This window comes from Notamacropus eugenii, chromosome 1, assembly GCF_028372415.1.
Source record: "Notamacropus eugenii isolate mMacEug1 chromosome 1, mMacEug1.pri_v2, whole genome shotgun sequence".
Lineage (NCBI taxonomy): Eukaryota > Metazoa > Chordata > Mammalia > Diprotodontia > Macropodidae > Notamacropus > Notamacropus eugenii.
Window position 1 is genome coordinate 107,841,781 of NC_092872.1, and position 15,726 is coordinate 107,857,506.

General features: G+C 35.2%; 1 pseudogene; it reads right to left on the minus strand.

Moving 5' to 3' along the window:
- Positions 1-599: 599 nt before the first annotated feature.
- Positions 600-1,092, minus strand: LOC140523615 (large ribosomal subunit protein eL21-like; annotated as a pseudogene).
- Positions 1,093-15,726: the final 14,634 nt, after the last annotated feature.

Genomic DNA, 15,726 nt, shown 5'->3' on the forward strand with positions numbered 1-15,726 from the left:
AAATAGATAAATATATTCTTAAATGAAGCAGACTTGAAAATCAAACCCCTATTTTGTGCAAGTTTTCTCATTTACTCAGCAGAAATTCCACAATGCAAAACTCTTGCTCAGGATTGATAAGAATTTATGACTAGATGGTTGCAAAATCCTTGTAGGTTTACAAAGGAGATTTTACAAGGTCCTTTCTTTGTATAATTACCAGTTTAAAAAAAAATCTTTGTAAAAACTTGATTAAAACAATAACTCCAAATAACTTAGTTAATCATTTTCATAAGTGATAGCCAAATAATTTTAACTGAAACTTCCTTTTAAATATAGACAAAACTTGGAAGTTTATGATTTCTTAAATTGCAGTGCTTCAAAATATTGCAACACATGATCAGATAGATTGACTTAACAGCTTCCTAACCCATTCATTTTTTTCTGACAGTACAATTCTTAATCTAACCACATCTAGAGTATAAGAGAAATTGCTTTTCTAATAACATAGGTGACACAATTGTTTACCAAATTACACAACATAAGAAAATTTCGAAATATAACAATATCACAAGCAATATCTTTTTTTTCACAATCCAAGAATTTTTTTTAACAGTCATTTATGCCATGAATTTGTAGGGAATTAGTTTCAACAGCTCAGGTTCTTTGCCATTGGTTTTCATAAAGTGTACTTCTCTGGGTGGAACAGGCTGGCATTTCAGTGGAACCCAAGTGCTTTATTCTTTGCCATGCTTCTTTTTCAGATCATTTTCCTTTGCCCACTTCAGGAAGCTATCTCTGCTCTTAGAATGCTTAATATGCTCAATATGCACATTAATTCTCTTGGCTAAAGTCTTGCCCTTAACCAGTTTGTTTGCAACAGTGCTTACAGCATGTTAAGTAACTTTATAGACCCGTTCAGTCTTGCCATGGTAGCATTTGTGGAGCATTTTGTGCTGAACTGTGCCTATAATTTTGATATCTACAACATATCACCTTTCTTGTGTATTCATGTATTCACATATATGAAGCCAAAAGGACAATACCATGTTTTTCAAAGATCCTAGAAAATATGTATCATGTCCCTCTCCTTTTTCTTTTTGTGTTCATCATTTTGGCAAGTCGCTCAAAAGTTCTTTCCTGAGCTTCCCTGGGAAGCCAAGAAGCAGGAGCCAGCTAGCCCAGTGTACCTGAAATATCCAATATAACTTTTTTAAATTTGAAAATAATTTACAAATGAAGAGAGTTGTATTTCTTTCACACCTTTCATAAATGTTATATGTATATATGTATACATACACACACACACACACACACACACACACACACACACACACATATATATATATATATATATATATATATATATACACACACATAAAAGACAATTCTCTAGATTTAAACATAATCTACAAACTTTAGCTTTGAGGTCTAATTAAACCTGAATTCATCTAACTTTGGAGTAACAAAAACACTCAGCTTTCCGTCATCAGCCCTTGTTCTCTTTGGGCTACTCAGTCTAGATCTTTATCAGCATAAAGCTACTTGCTTAGAGCTTCACCCAATGGGTAAAAAAATGGCATTTTTACAGAGAGAAAGATCCCTTCTCCATTTCCATCTTCAAAACTAACTCTCAGGAGAGTCTCAATCTGCTTTTTTAGTTCCATTACTTATTATGTAACTTTATTTTTTTAGTCCCAACTTGGCCAGTGTTGGGAGCCCCCCCAAAACAAGTCTTAATCTCCCACTGAAAATCTAAGGTGAGAGTTATTTCCCAGGATTCTCTCTAACCACAGCCTTTAGAAGTTTTCTGGCTAGCTACATTTTAAATCTTTCTGCCCAAACATGACAGTCATTTTTACAGATAGAAGCTCAAACAGAAAAAGTGACAATAAAGTACACAAATCTAATTTTCTTGTTGGCTTTTTAGGTTTAGTTTGTTTTTAGAGTTAAATTTAGAAACCTATTTAGATTTAGACTGGTCAAAATTCAGGGTTATCTTTAGCTACTTTAATTTTTTCCACATCCTTCTAAAAGCCCAATTCATAAGTAACAAATTCAGATTATAATACAATTTATCACATGCCAGTTACCTTTACCTAACTGCAGAGGATATCATTTCAGAGAAGACCTATACAAATAGTGTTTGTCCTCAGAGCCAGCTCAGAGAGAAAACTTCATACCACACAGAACGGGTAGAAATCTGATGTTAGGAGCAGGGGATAGAGAAGGCACTTAGTTATTCTGTCAGGACTGCAATTTTCAGTAGAATAAATCCTGGGCACTTAGTCCCAGCACTGTTCGGGGAAGGGTCCAGTCTCCCATTTACCCCTGGACAGAGAAAATTCTCTCATATCGACAAGGGTCAGAAAAGATACAGGAACCCCAAGACTGGAGTTCTCTGGGTGGGCTATCTCCCCTTCCCAGACTCAAGAATTATTGAAATCAAAGTGATAAAGATTTATTGTTATGCTTTTCAGTGAGCAAGAGTTCTTAGGGAACCTGCAACCTTAGAGAGGTACAGTTAAAGTTTATACAGGATATTGAATTGTAAAACATGTGCCAAATATGCTAAGTAGGTGATTAGGGTGGGATTAAAGAGTGTTTCGTTCTTAAAGGAACATGCACTTTTAGTATCTACTGTCCAGGTATTTTGCCCAGAGTTTACCAGGAAATAGCCCAAGGAGGGGCTACATGGAGGTTTTAGGCCTGAAAAGTCACTAAGTCCACCAATGGTCAGGGCTGCCTGAGGAATACCCAGGCTGCTCTCATCAATGTCTTGTTAGACAAGATAGATGTAAGGGAGTATACGTATGTCTAAGTCTATGACTGGTCAGTGAGTAGGACCAAGTCATCTTTATGACCCGGTACACGGCCACTTCAGTCAGTACACAGCTGGTTCAAACTAATAAATCCTATAGGTACAGCTTGCTACTGTATAAAGAAGAGAGATCTAGGGCAGGCTGTCCTTAGACTGAGAAGAAACTGCATGGGATAGTGTTTTAACACTAGGGAGAAATGTGATATTTAAAGAGAAATGTGATTTTAGAGTTGGGGGTCCAAGCACAGACACCCAAGCACCCCATCAATACCAGACCACTCCCAGCTTTGGGCTATCTAGACAGAAGAATCTGTCTCCACCCGAGCCTGAGCAGAACACGATGGGGGTTCCCCACCTTAGATGAAATTGCTTGCTTGGGTGGAGGCTGACAGAATAAGCAGAGTCAATGCAACCTCATTATCAGTAATGTCCTTCTGAAGAAAAACTGAACTTCAAGTCAGGACTTTGGAAGAAGGGGATGGGGGAATGCTCTGAATCTCTAAGATAATGATTATTAAAAATCATTTTTCACATAGTTCACTACATAGCCACTAGTATAGGTATTGAGATTTGCCCACACTAAAGTGGGTCTGGAGGATCAGGGGGATGGTGCATGTGTCTAGTTTTCCTCCTTGCTTGCAAGCCATTTTCCTCACTATAGAAAATAAATTTCTGTCTTAGTCTGCATGGTTGTTCTTGTCTGCTCTGTCTATTTGGCTCTGGTGTCTGCAGACCAAAAGGTATGGTCCACTTGACAGTGTCTTTGCAGAAGAACTCTCTACTGGATTGTTTTTGTTTGCTTTTATTTTTAGATTTTGCAAAGCCTCCACTCCCCCTTCTACTCTCTTCCCAAAAAAACATTTTCAGAATCATACTCTCCTCACTTTAGCGTCTGAAAATAGGTCCACAGCAAGGTTAACACAATACTTGGCCCATGAGAAAGGAATGTAGCACAGAACCAAAATTAGTTGTTGTTTTTAAGAACTTTTAAAATGCCAAGGATATCCAAGACACAAATACAGAAATTTCAGACATAGTAACCACAAAAATGTACTTAATTAAAAGAAACAAATGGAGAAACTGTACCTTTTCTAGGACAAAAACCTCATGAACAAAGTAGAAAAGCAAAAATGTTTTTTAAAATCCCTTAATTGACCAAAAGTCAATAAAACTTCGTTAAATAAAGGACCACCAAAAAAATATTAAAAATCAACTGGAGGAGAGGGCAGAATAAGACAGGAACTCACCTGAACTCTTCCCAGGTCCCCTCCAAACAAATTAAGAATAACACCTCAAAATGAACTTGGGAGCAGCAGTACCAAAAAAAGGAAAGGGTGAAACAATTTTCCAGTGCAAGGATCAAAATAACATAATGGTTGTAAAGTTCTTAACACAGTGACAAGTGTATGCTGAACATTATATTATTATTATTTCTTTATTTGAATGCAATTGGTCCATTCCTGATAACTTTAAGGTAGTTTTAAAATGTCAAAGGTAATAGGTTCAATGATTTATATATGTGATCATTTGGAAATGTAATTTATGTCATCTGATGTTTTTCTTGGGTATGAAATACATGATATTGTTTATGTATTATTGTATTCCTAAATTCTCTTATATTGTGAAATTTGAGGGACCATTGTAACAGAAATGCTGTTAGACAAAACAACTTTTTAATTTGGATCCTGTTACATATGAATTAGGCTTTTAAAAGGATGTAATAAAAATAGATATTTGAAAACTTTTAAATATTTAATGAGGTATTTGTTGTAAAACAAATAATAATATATAACAGAAAATTTTCATTTGAAAAGTTTTGGTTATTATGAAAGTCATGGTTTAAAGATGTAGCTTCAACATATTAATGATGATTTAACTATGAGATATTTGCCGTATGTCTGAAGCTTCAGAATATGGGTAGCTCTAATTTATAAGTAAAGGACAAATGAAATGTTAACTATTAGGGTAGTATCAGGAAAAATATTCAAGTCCTAAGTTGTTAGTGAAATGGTGCTATTTAAGTGAAAATTCCTGGGACTATAATTTACTATTGTTTTGAGCTTTGAATACAGAGATAGTTGTCTGAATTGTCATGACATCAATAGTAGAAAATGACATGTGCTGCAGTCTGGGAACTGCTAAAGGCAGAGGAATGTGCCTGGGGGGATGACTGTGGCACAGCCTACGTAGGATCTTCCTGACTCCATTTCCACATTGTGCTATTTCCTTTCTGAAAAGGAAATTTTACTACCTAGTAACACCCTGTGACTACATGATTGGCTGTCAGATATGATTCATACCTGGAATCAAACAGAGCTAAGGGAGTTTTTCCCTCTGTTAAGATATATGACATTGTTATAACTATGTCTTTTTTTCTTTCATGGCAAATTTCTATAATCAAGAAGTTTTGTAAGTACAAAACTAAACTTATTAAATGTTCGATTGATACTGGAACATCTCTGAGTTACCATAATAAGTTGTAAGTGTGAACATCTGATCATTTTATCCTATATTTCTAGTCAAATTATAATATAGGAATCATATCCTCCTAGGGGGAAATAATTAGATAAGGTAAAAAGACAAAAAACGTAATCAGAACATTTTTTAAATAAGTGGAATAGCAAATTTTGAAAAAAGCAACAAGATTAGACTGTTTTCTCTGAAAGTTTTATACATATGTATAGGATTGACTTTCAAATTTTTCTGTCATGGAGATTTAGGCTTTTAGTGTGTTTTAGCAATATGTTCTCAAAACTGGATTAGGGATTTTGCACATAAATTGTTTGATAATAGAAAAGAAAATGAAATTATTTTAAAGTATCTTTCTGATAATTTTAAAAGGCAGAAGAGTTTGGGCTCTCATAAATTTTCAAAAGATTGTTATATCAGGTACAAGATTTAGGTAAAGATAGAAATAGCAAATGGTATATAAACTGAAATTCTCTGAAGTTTAAAAATTGGAGAACCAAATTTAAGTGATTGTACTAAATTAGATTGTCAGAATTATCTGGGAACTTCTAGATTTGGATGGAGTCAGGGAAGCAGATCCCCTTTTAGAGCAGTCACATAAAACATCTGCAATCCATGTTGTGGTTAAATGGATATTGGGAATGTGTTCCTAGGATACAAGGAAACTTGATGCTAATTAATATTGGTGGTAACTATTACATTGCTTTCATCTTTGTTTTAAGATGTTTATGTTGAAGTTTTCTTGCTTATCTTGGTGACATGTAAATCTCCCTTCTCAGAACTACTCCATTGTGAACCCTCTAATTATTCTGACTTAATGTAATTATGCAATTATGGTAATTGGGAGAAAGTTTTATTACATTGTTGCACCTAGCCCTGTATGGCTGGAGAACTGAACCATCTCTATGTTGTTGTTTAGAGAACGTTAACTAAGGTTAGTTAACTATGTTAACTATTAGTTAACTATTAGCATAGCATCACTACATTATGCTAATCAGAAACTCAGATCCAAAGATTGATTCAAGGAGTTTTCTGACTATTGTAAATCTCAAAATAATGCATATGTTTTAGCTGAAAACTAACAATCAATCATTGTTTGTAAGGGTCCCTATGAGGTCCTTCTGACTACTCTCACAGCTATCAAACTTGTTGGTATGCACTCCAGGATCATCTGAAGGTAACCCTTATGCCTGAATGGATGGCGAACTTTCCAGAGACGTCAAGGTTTGTCTAGTACAGATCCAGAAGCAGCTGACATCCAGATGAGGCAGGATTCTGTCCCAGGATTCTGGACAAGTGTTGAATATACTATTCTAGTTCCTCTCCCCATTCCTTCTATCATGTGCCCAACCACTAAGACCCTGATTCAAGCAGGCATTGGTATTTCCTTCCTCTCCATTCTTGGCCACCTTCTCTTTTCTACTAGCAAGCAAAAAACAACTAGCGAAGATACCTGGGGCATGCTTCTTCAATATGACGCTTCAAGGAGCTGACCTCTTGGTATAAACATGCTTGTCCTAGCCCGACTGACCTCTTGTGGCATCTTGTTTATATCTAGATCTGCCTCTCCTTTGGCCAGGACAGCAAGGGTTCTTTCATATCCCTTTCCTTTGGGCAAAAGAGGGAAATAGCATGATATTAAGAGATAAGATCTGCCTAAACTAAAGCAGATCTCTTGCATTACTGTAACAGTAAGCACCCCAACATACACAGGGGTACCTGCTACCACAGGTTCTTAGATCTGGATTCATAAAAGGAAAGGCGATTTTTGAGGGGTTAACAATTACTTTAATCAAGCATATGTATCAGTCCTTTAACCAAACACATATATCATTCACCTATTTCAGGCCAGTCAACACCCTGAACTTCAAAGAAAATATGCAGAAATTAAAAGTCAACAGACACTCTTCCAAGATGTCTGACCATTAACAGACATACATCGTTACCAGAGATGGAAGATCTGGGTTTCTCAAAGCAGAGTGGGGGTGGGGGATGGGCGGCGGGGTGTATGTGTGAGAGGGGTAGTGCTCCTTAGCACCTTCCCAGAGTCCTCTTCTAGCCAAACACTTTTAATCAGTAAGCCCCAAAGTGAAACCTCACCCTCAGAGTATTTATACACTTTTTAGAGGCAGAGGGCATAACTCTCTGATCCAGTGCCTCAATAGAAAAAGCAAAAGGTACTTGGGACCCTCCTACAAAACAACTCCCATAATCAAACTTCCCACAATGGACAGGCCCATCAGTGAATGGGAAAGATCCTCCTTAGTCACATTCAAATAGAGGCATTATATTTCTTGATTATACTAAAACAAAAAAAGGAAAAGATCCTATTTTACTTGCCATTACAATTGCCCAAATGGGGACCTAGTTCCCATTCCTAGGTCATAGTCCCAGAGTAAGGAGGAGCACTAACACATTAAGGTATGCAGCTGCAGGGGAGTGGGGATCCTGGTCTCAGGTCCATGGAAAGGAGTATTTGTGGATGCTTGGAGACCAGAGTATAGAGCAGAACAGTGATCACGTCTCTCCTTAGATCATACCCCCTTGGAATAACTGAAAACTTACAGAAACCCAGAACCAGTTCTGAAGTACAGCTTCACAAATTAAAAAAAACATGAAGCTTGGGACAGTGCCCCCTACACCCCAGGAGCAGAGCCCAACTTTAATATAAAATTAAAAGTTAAGAAATAGGTTGGGAAATGAACAAACAACAACAAAAAGAACCTGAAAAGATGCTATGGTGATAGGGAAGATCAAAACACAAACTCAGAAGAGGACAGAGTATCAAAACTGCTACATCCAAAGCCCCAAAGGAAAATATGAATCAATGTGAATCTCAAAAAACACTTCTGGAAGAGCTCAAAAAGGATTTTAAAATTTAAATTAGAGAGGTAAAAAAAAATTAGAAAAAGAAATGAGAAAAATGAAAGAGAACCATGAAAGAGAGCCAATAGCAAGGTAAGGGAGCCACAAAAAAATGGGAAAAGATGCACCAAAATTCCCTGAAGAAAATAACTCCACAAAAAATAGAATCATAAAAGGAAGGAAGGAACTTTGGAAATCCAAATTTTAAAAAATGAATGTTAAAAATTGTTTTTACATGCAATTGGGAAAAACAAAATATTATTTTAAACAAAAAAAAATCAACTGGAGACTAAATAACTTTCTCAAGAATTGACCAGTGAAGGAACAAGTCATAGAATTGCTATTAAATTGATATTGTTCATTAAAGATAATGTCAATAATGAGATAGAATGTCCAGTTTTTAAGACACATCAAAAACAATCTTTACAGAAAAATTATTTGGAAACAGTTCATTAACAAAAGAGAGAAAGAAAAGGTAAATAAATTTGACACTAAGCTAAAAAATTTTTAAAGTCAATACCTTTTAGAGCATTAAAAAAAAAACTACATATCAAAATAGAAATCCTTAAAAAGTTATTTACAAAACTGACAGTAAAAAAAAAAATTGAATTAATTAATGAGACTAGAATTTAGTCTAAAAATAAATTAGCTAATTTGATTCAAAAGAAGAAAGAGTAAATTTAAATTGGCAGTATTCAAAATAAAAAATGAGAATCTTAACAAATAAGAAATTTAGAATATTAACAACTACTTTGCCTAGTGATATGCAAATAAGACTGAATATAAATTACAGAAATGAATATTTTTAAAATATCAAATATATAGTTTAAAGAATAAGAAAGAGATAAATATCACAACTGAAGAGGAAGAAATTGAAAAAGCTCCATATGAACTCCCAAAGAAATAACCTTAGAACATGATTGATTCACAAATGAATTCTATCAAATATTAAAGGAACAATTAATTCCCACATTATGCAAGCTGTCTGAAAAATTAGGCAATGAAAGGATCTTGCAAAATTGTTTCTGTGACACAAACCTGTGTCGTATACCTAACCCAGACCAGACAAAAGAGAAAAAGAAAATTGTAGACCAATATCCATAATAAATATTCATGTAAAACTTTTCAAATAAAATATTAGCAAAGAGACCATAATATATTTCACAAAAACTATAGAGTAGGACAGGTTGGATTTATTCAAGAGTGCAGGGATGATTTTACATTATAAAAACTATAAATTTAATTAATTATATTAACAAACAACAAAAGTCACATGATTATATCAATAGATACATTAAAGGTTTTTGACAAATAAAACATCCATTTCTGTTTAAGAAAAAAATAAAAACCATAAAAATAAATAGACCCTTCCTCAAAAGGACAAAAAAATGTATATATCTGAAACCAAGAGTCAGGGTTATTATACCTAATAGGGATAATGTAGAATCTTTTCTAAAAAGATCAGGGCTTGAAACAAGAATTTTCATTGCTACTTCACATTGAGGATAGCAATTAGAAAAGAAAAAAGAAATTAAAGAGAATAAGAAAATAAGAGAAGAAAGAAGAAACAAAATTATTTTTTAACAATGAATGACTTCAGAAATATGTATAGAATATATAGTAAGTCATATATAGTAAATATATATGTAGTAATATATATAAAATCCATCAATAGTAAATATGTATTACACACCAACAATGCCACACAAATCATCAGAATTTATATATAAAACCAATAAAATCCAACACTAATAGATTAAAAAAGAAATTCTATTCAACATAAATAACTACAGAATGTATAAAATATACAAAAGAACTATAAGAACAACTACAAAACCCTTTTTTGCTTTTTCAATCAATGTATTTTTTGTTTTTTACATTCATTTCCACAAGATTTTAAGTTCTAAATTTTCTCCCCATATCTCCCCACCCCATTGCCCTAATATGGAATGCATTCTGATTATCCCTTCCTCCAGTCTTCCTTCCCTTTTATCATTCCCCTCTTCCTCCCCCTTACTTTCTTATAGGGCAATATAGATTTCTATACCCCAGTGCCTATACATCCTATTTCCAAGTTGCACATGAAAACAATCTTTTAACATTTATTTTTAAAACTTTGAGTTCCAAATTCTCTTCCTTCTTCCCTCCCCACCCACTGTAATTGAGAAGGCAAGCAATTCAATGTAGGTTGGTCATGTGTAGTTATGCAAAACACTTGTCATGTTGTGAAAGATATTTCTCTCCATGAAACATATTTCTCTCCATCCTATCCCATCCCCACTTATTCTATTTTCAACTTCAACCCTGTCCCTTCTATTGGTTCTCCCTCCTTCCCCCTTCCCTTTACTTTCCTATAGGGTAAGATACCCAATTGAGTGTGTATATTATTCCCTCCTTAAGCCAAATCCAATGAGAGTAAGGTACATTCATTCCTTCTCACCTCCTCTCTCTTTCCCTCCGTTGTGAAACCTTTTTCTTTACTCTTTTATGTGATGTAATTTACCTGATTCTATCCTTCCCTTTCTCCTATTTACAATATATTCCTCTCTCACCTCTTAATTTTATTTTCTAGATAACATCCTTCATATTCAACTCACCTTGTGCCCTCTATTTACCCATCTATCTATCTATCCATATATTTTTTCTCCAACCATTCTAATACTGAGCAAGGTCTCATGAGTTATAAATATTATCTTTCCATGTAAAAATGTAAACAGTTCAACTTTAATAAGTCCTTTATGATTTTTCTTTTCTGTTTACCTTTTCATGCCTTTCTTAATTATTGTATCTGAAAGTCAAATTCAACTCAGCTCTCATTATTTCAGCAAGAATGCTTGAAAGCTCTCTATTTCATTGAAATTCCATTTTTCCCTGGAATATTATACTCAGTTTTGCTGGGTAGGTGATTCTTGGTTTTAATCCTAACTCCTATGCCCTCCATAGTATCATATTCCAAGTCCATCAATCCCTTAATGGAGAAGCTGCTAGATCTTGTGTTATCCTGATTGTATTTCCACAATACTTGAATTGTTTCTTTCTGGCTGCTTGCAATATTTTCTCTTTGACCTGGGAGATCTGGAATTTGGCTATAATATTCCTAGGAGTTTTATTTTACCCTCTGTCTCTAGAGCAGTTTTCCATGATAATTTTTTGAGAGATGATGTTTAGGCTCTTTTTTTGATTATGGCTTTCAGGTAGACCAATAATTTTTAAATTCTCTCCCATGAATCTATTTTCCAGGTCAGTGGTTTTTCCAATGAGATATTTTGTATTGTCTTCTATTTTTTCATTCTTTTGGTTCTGTTTTAAAATTTCTTGGTTTCTCATAAAGTCATTAGCTCCATTGTAATTTTGAAGAAATTGTTTTCTTCAATGAGCTTTTGGACCTCCTATTCCATTTGGCCAACCCTGTTTTTTAAGGAATACTTCTCCTCATTAGCTTTTTGGACTTCTTTTGCCATTTGGATTAGTCTCTTTTTACTGTATTATTTTCTTCAGTATTTTAGGGGTCTCCTTTAGCAAACTATTGACTCAATTTTAATGATTTTCTTGCATTACTCTCATTTCTCTTCCCAATTTTTCTTCTACTTCTCTTACTTGATTTTCAAAATCCTTTTTGAGCTCTTCCATGGCCTGCAATCAATTTATATATTTCTTGGAGGCTTTTGATGTAGAAATTTTGGCTTTGTCTTCTTCTGGTATGTTTTGTTCTTGTTTGTTACCAAAGTAAGATTCTATAGTCTGATTTCTTTTATGATGCTTTCTCATGTTCCTAGCCAAATACTTAACTTTTTAAATTTTTGCCAAGGTAGGATTCTGCTTCCAGTGGGAGTAGGGATGGGTCTATTGTCCCAGGATTCAGGGGTTTTGTATCAGCAATTTGATCCCCCACTAGCTGTGGTCCAGGAGCTCCAGAAGCAGCTGCTGCTGCTACTGCTGCCACTGTTGCCACTGCCACTTCCTCTTCCACTCTGGGGCTGGGGTGGCATCCCAGCCAGACCAGATTCAACAGAATTTTCCAACTGACCTTCTCTGCTGTTTTTGTCATTTGTGAATTATGAAGTCTGGAAATTTCCACAGCTCTTAGTGATTCAATCCCCTGAGGGCTGCTCAAACCTTGTCTGTGTTGGCGTGGCCCACACTAGACTGTGCTTTGCTCCCAGCATGGTGCGATAGACACTTTCTGTCAACCTTCCAGGCTATCTTGGGCTGGATATTTGCTTCACACCATCATTTTGTGGGTTCTCAACTCTAGAAATTTGTTTAGAGTCATTTTTTGCAGGTATTTGGGTAGAGAGCTCTAGTAAATCCCTGCTTTTACTCCTTTTACTCCTCTGTCTTGGCTCTGCCCCTACAAAACACTCTTTGCAGAAACAAACAAGTAGTTGAAGAAACTATCAAGGTTTTTGTTGCTGTTTAATCATTTAAATTGTCTCTGTCTTTTCATGACCCCATTTAAGGTTCTCTTGGTAAAGACACTATAATAGTTTGCCATTTCCTTCCCTAGCTCATTTTAGAGATGAGGAAACTGAAGCAAATAGTGTTAAAAGTCTAAGACTAGATTTGATCATGGGCCCAGTGCTCTTTCTACTGCAAACAGTGCTCTATCTATTGCACCACCTAGCTACCCTTATCATGGTTAGGCTGAGTGAATTAAGTGAGCCCCTCCCTACCCCAAATGGTAATACTACGTAAATTAATTTACTTATTCATTGCCCTTTCAATCAAGCTACCAATGAATTACTTTATATAACTAGAGGAAATAATAACCAAATTCATAGGAAGGCAAGAGAATCCTAAGGGAAGTAGTAGGGGAAAAAAGTGGGAATGAAAAGGGTCTAACATACCAGACCTCAAACTGTACTACAAAGCAGTATTTCTCAAAATAATTTGGTCCTGGATTAAAAAAAAGTAGGGAGAGATTTACCAGAACGTATTAGGTGTACGACCTATAGAAGTAAATGAACCTAGATGCCTTATCTTTGATAAACACAAAGATCATCAAGTCTCCTGAAAGCCTTTGTTTTTCCTCTTCTCTTGAGCTGTCTTAGGTAATCATTTACCATGTTGAGGTATTAGAACCACACAAATTCATGCAAATTCAACGGGTTCAAATGTCCAGGTTCACTTCAAGAACACTGGCGAAATGACCCAAACTATCAAAGGTATGCATAACTGGAAAGCTACCAAGTATATGAAAGATGTCGCATTGAAGAAACAACCTGTTTCCTTCCATTGATACAATGGTGGAGTTGGCAGGTTTGCCCAGGCTAAGCAAAGGGGTTGGGCACATGGTCTTTGATCCCAAAAGAGTGCTGAATTCATCCTCCATAAGCTTAAAAACGCTGAGAGTAATGCAGAACTGAATCCTCTTGTCATTGAGTATATCCAGGTTAACAAGTCTCCCAAAATGTGTATTTACAGGGCTCATGGTCAAATCAACCCATACATGAGTTTTCCTTGCCATATTGAGATGATACTTACTGAAATGAATAAATTGTTCCTAAACCAAAAGAGGAGGTTGCTCAAAAGAAAATGATAACCCAGAAGAAACTAAAGAAACAAAAGTGTAAGGTACAGAAGTAAATATGACATTAGAGCACAAATAAAAGTGAAATGAAAACATTTGTTACAATAAATATTTTTAAAGTAAAAAACAAAGCAAAATACAAAGACTCCAGATATTAGAATTACATCTCATTGTTTGATAATAACTGCTGAGAAAACCAACAACTAGTATGGCAGAAATTAGATTTAGACCAATACCTCATACCTATATCAAAATTAGCTACAGAGGACTACACAACCATGTTAAAAAATTTCACATCATAAACAAGTTAAAGAAACACAGGAGAAAAATGCCTTTCTGATTAGAGTTTTTGACCAAACAAGGGATAAAAAGAATCACAGAAAATAAAATGGACCATTCTATTTACAAAAAATTAAAATGTTTTTGCAAATGCAAAATACAGCTAATATTAGAAGGGAAATGGTAAACTGGGAGGGAGTAGGAATTTTTGCAATAGGTTTCTCCGACAAAGGTCTCATTTCTAAGATATATGTAAGAAATGGGTTCAAATTGATAAGAATAAGATCCATTTTCCAATTGATAAATGAACATAAACAGATCACTCCCAAGGGAAGAAACCCAGGCTCTCTAAAGTCATATGAAAAAAATGTTACAAATCACTACCAATTAAAGAAATGCAAATTAGGACAATTCTGAGATTCTACCTCAAGCTTCTTAGATCAGCAAAAGTGACCAAAAAAAGAAAACAATATATTATAGGAAGGGTCTTGAGAGAACAAGCACATTGATAAGTCAATGGTAGAGCTGTGAATTAGTTTTTTAAAGTAATTTGAAACTATGCACAAAAATTTACTAAATATTGGGCAACCTTTGGCCTATCTATATCACTGTTAGAGCTATACCACTATAGAGAACAATTTGTCCCAAATAGAACTCATTATCTTCCCCTTTAAACCCTACTTTCCCAATTACTATAGAAAGCAATGTCATCCTCTCGGTCACCCAGGCTCACAAATTGGAAGTATCCTCACTATCTCTTAACCCCCATATCCAATCTGTTGCCAACGCCCATTAATTCCACTTTTGCAACTTCTCTGGCATTCATTACTTCATAGCTTGATTGTCGTAATACCTTGTTGGTATATCTACCTGTGTCAAGTCTCCCCCCACTCCAATCCATTCCCCATTTACCCACTAAAGTGATTTTCCTCAAACACAAGCCTGATCATGCTACCCCTTTCTCAATAAACTTTAATGGTTTCCCATTGCTTCCAGGATCAAATACAAATTGTTCTGTTAGGTGTTCAAAACCCTTCATAATCTGACCCCTTCCTACTTTTCCAATCTTCTCACATATCATTTCCCAACATGTGTTCCTCAATCTGAGGACACTGGCTGTTCCTTGAACATTGTTACCATGCCTGGAATCTCTCCCTCCTCTGTTCCTATCACTGACTTCCTTTAACTCCCAACTAAAATCCTACCTTCTACAATAAGCCTTCCCTAACTCTCTTCATTCCACTGTTTTCCCTCTTTTAATTATTTCATTTATCTTATAATTAGGTTGTTTTATATAGTTTTATTTGTCTGTTGTCTTTCCCATTAGACTGCAAATCCCTTGAAGCCAGGTACTGTCTTTTGCTTCTTTTTATATCCATAGTGTTTAGCCTAGTGCCTATCATATAGTAGTTACCTCATGAATATTTATTGATTAATTAATGGAAAGAGAAAAATGTCTTGTATATGTAACACTTACTCTACTGACCACCCACTACCTGAAAGTTAGGAATTTTTCCTTGCATTTTTCCAAGGCTCTCAGGTATCTTTAAGGGGGCTTGGGGGCTTGTAGGCTTTCTCCAAGTGCCTGCAACCTCCACAAGTGTTCTTCCCATTTATAAGGGGATATTTGCCTGTACCTTAGTTCCATTAAACCACTAACAGTCAGATTAGTTTTGAAAAAGAAGTATTTAGTTCAAAGTTATAATCACAACTACTTCCTAACACATGAGGCTTCCTTCTATGGTACTGCACTCCCAGAGTAGGGAAAGGGATTGATAGTTTA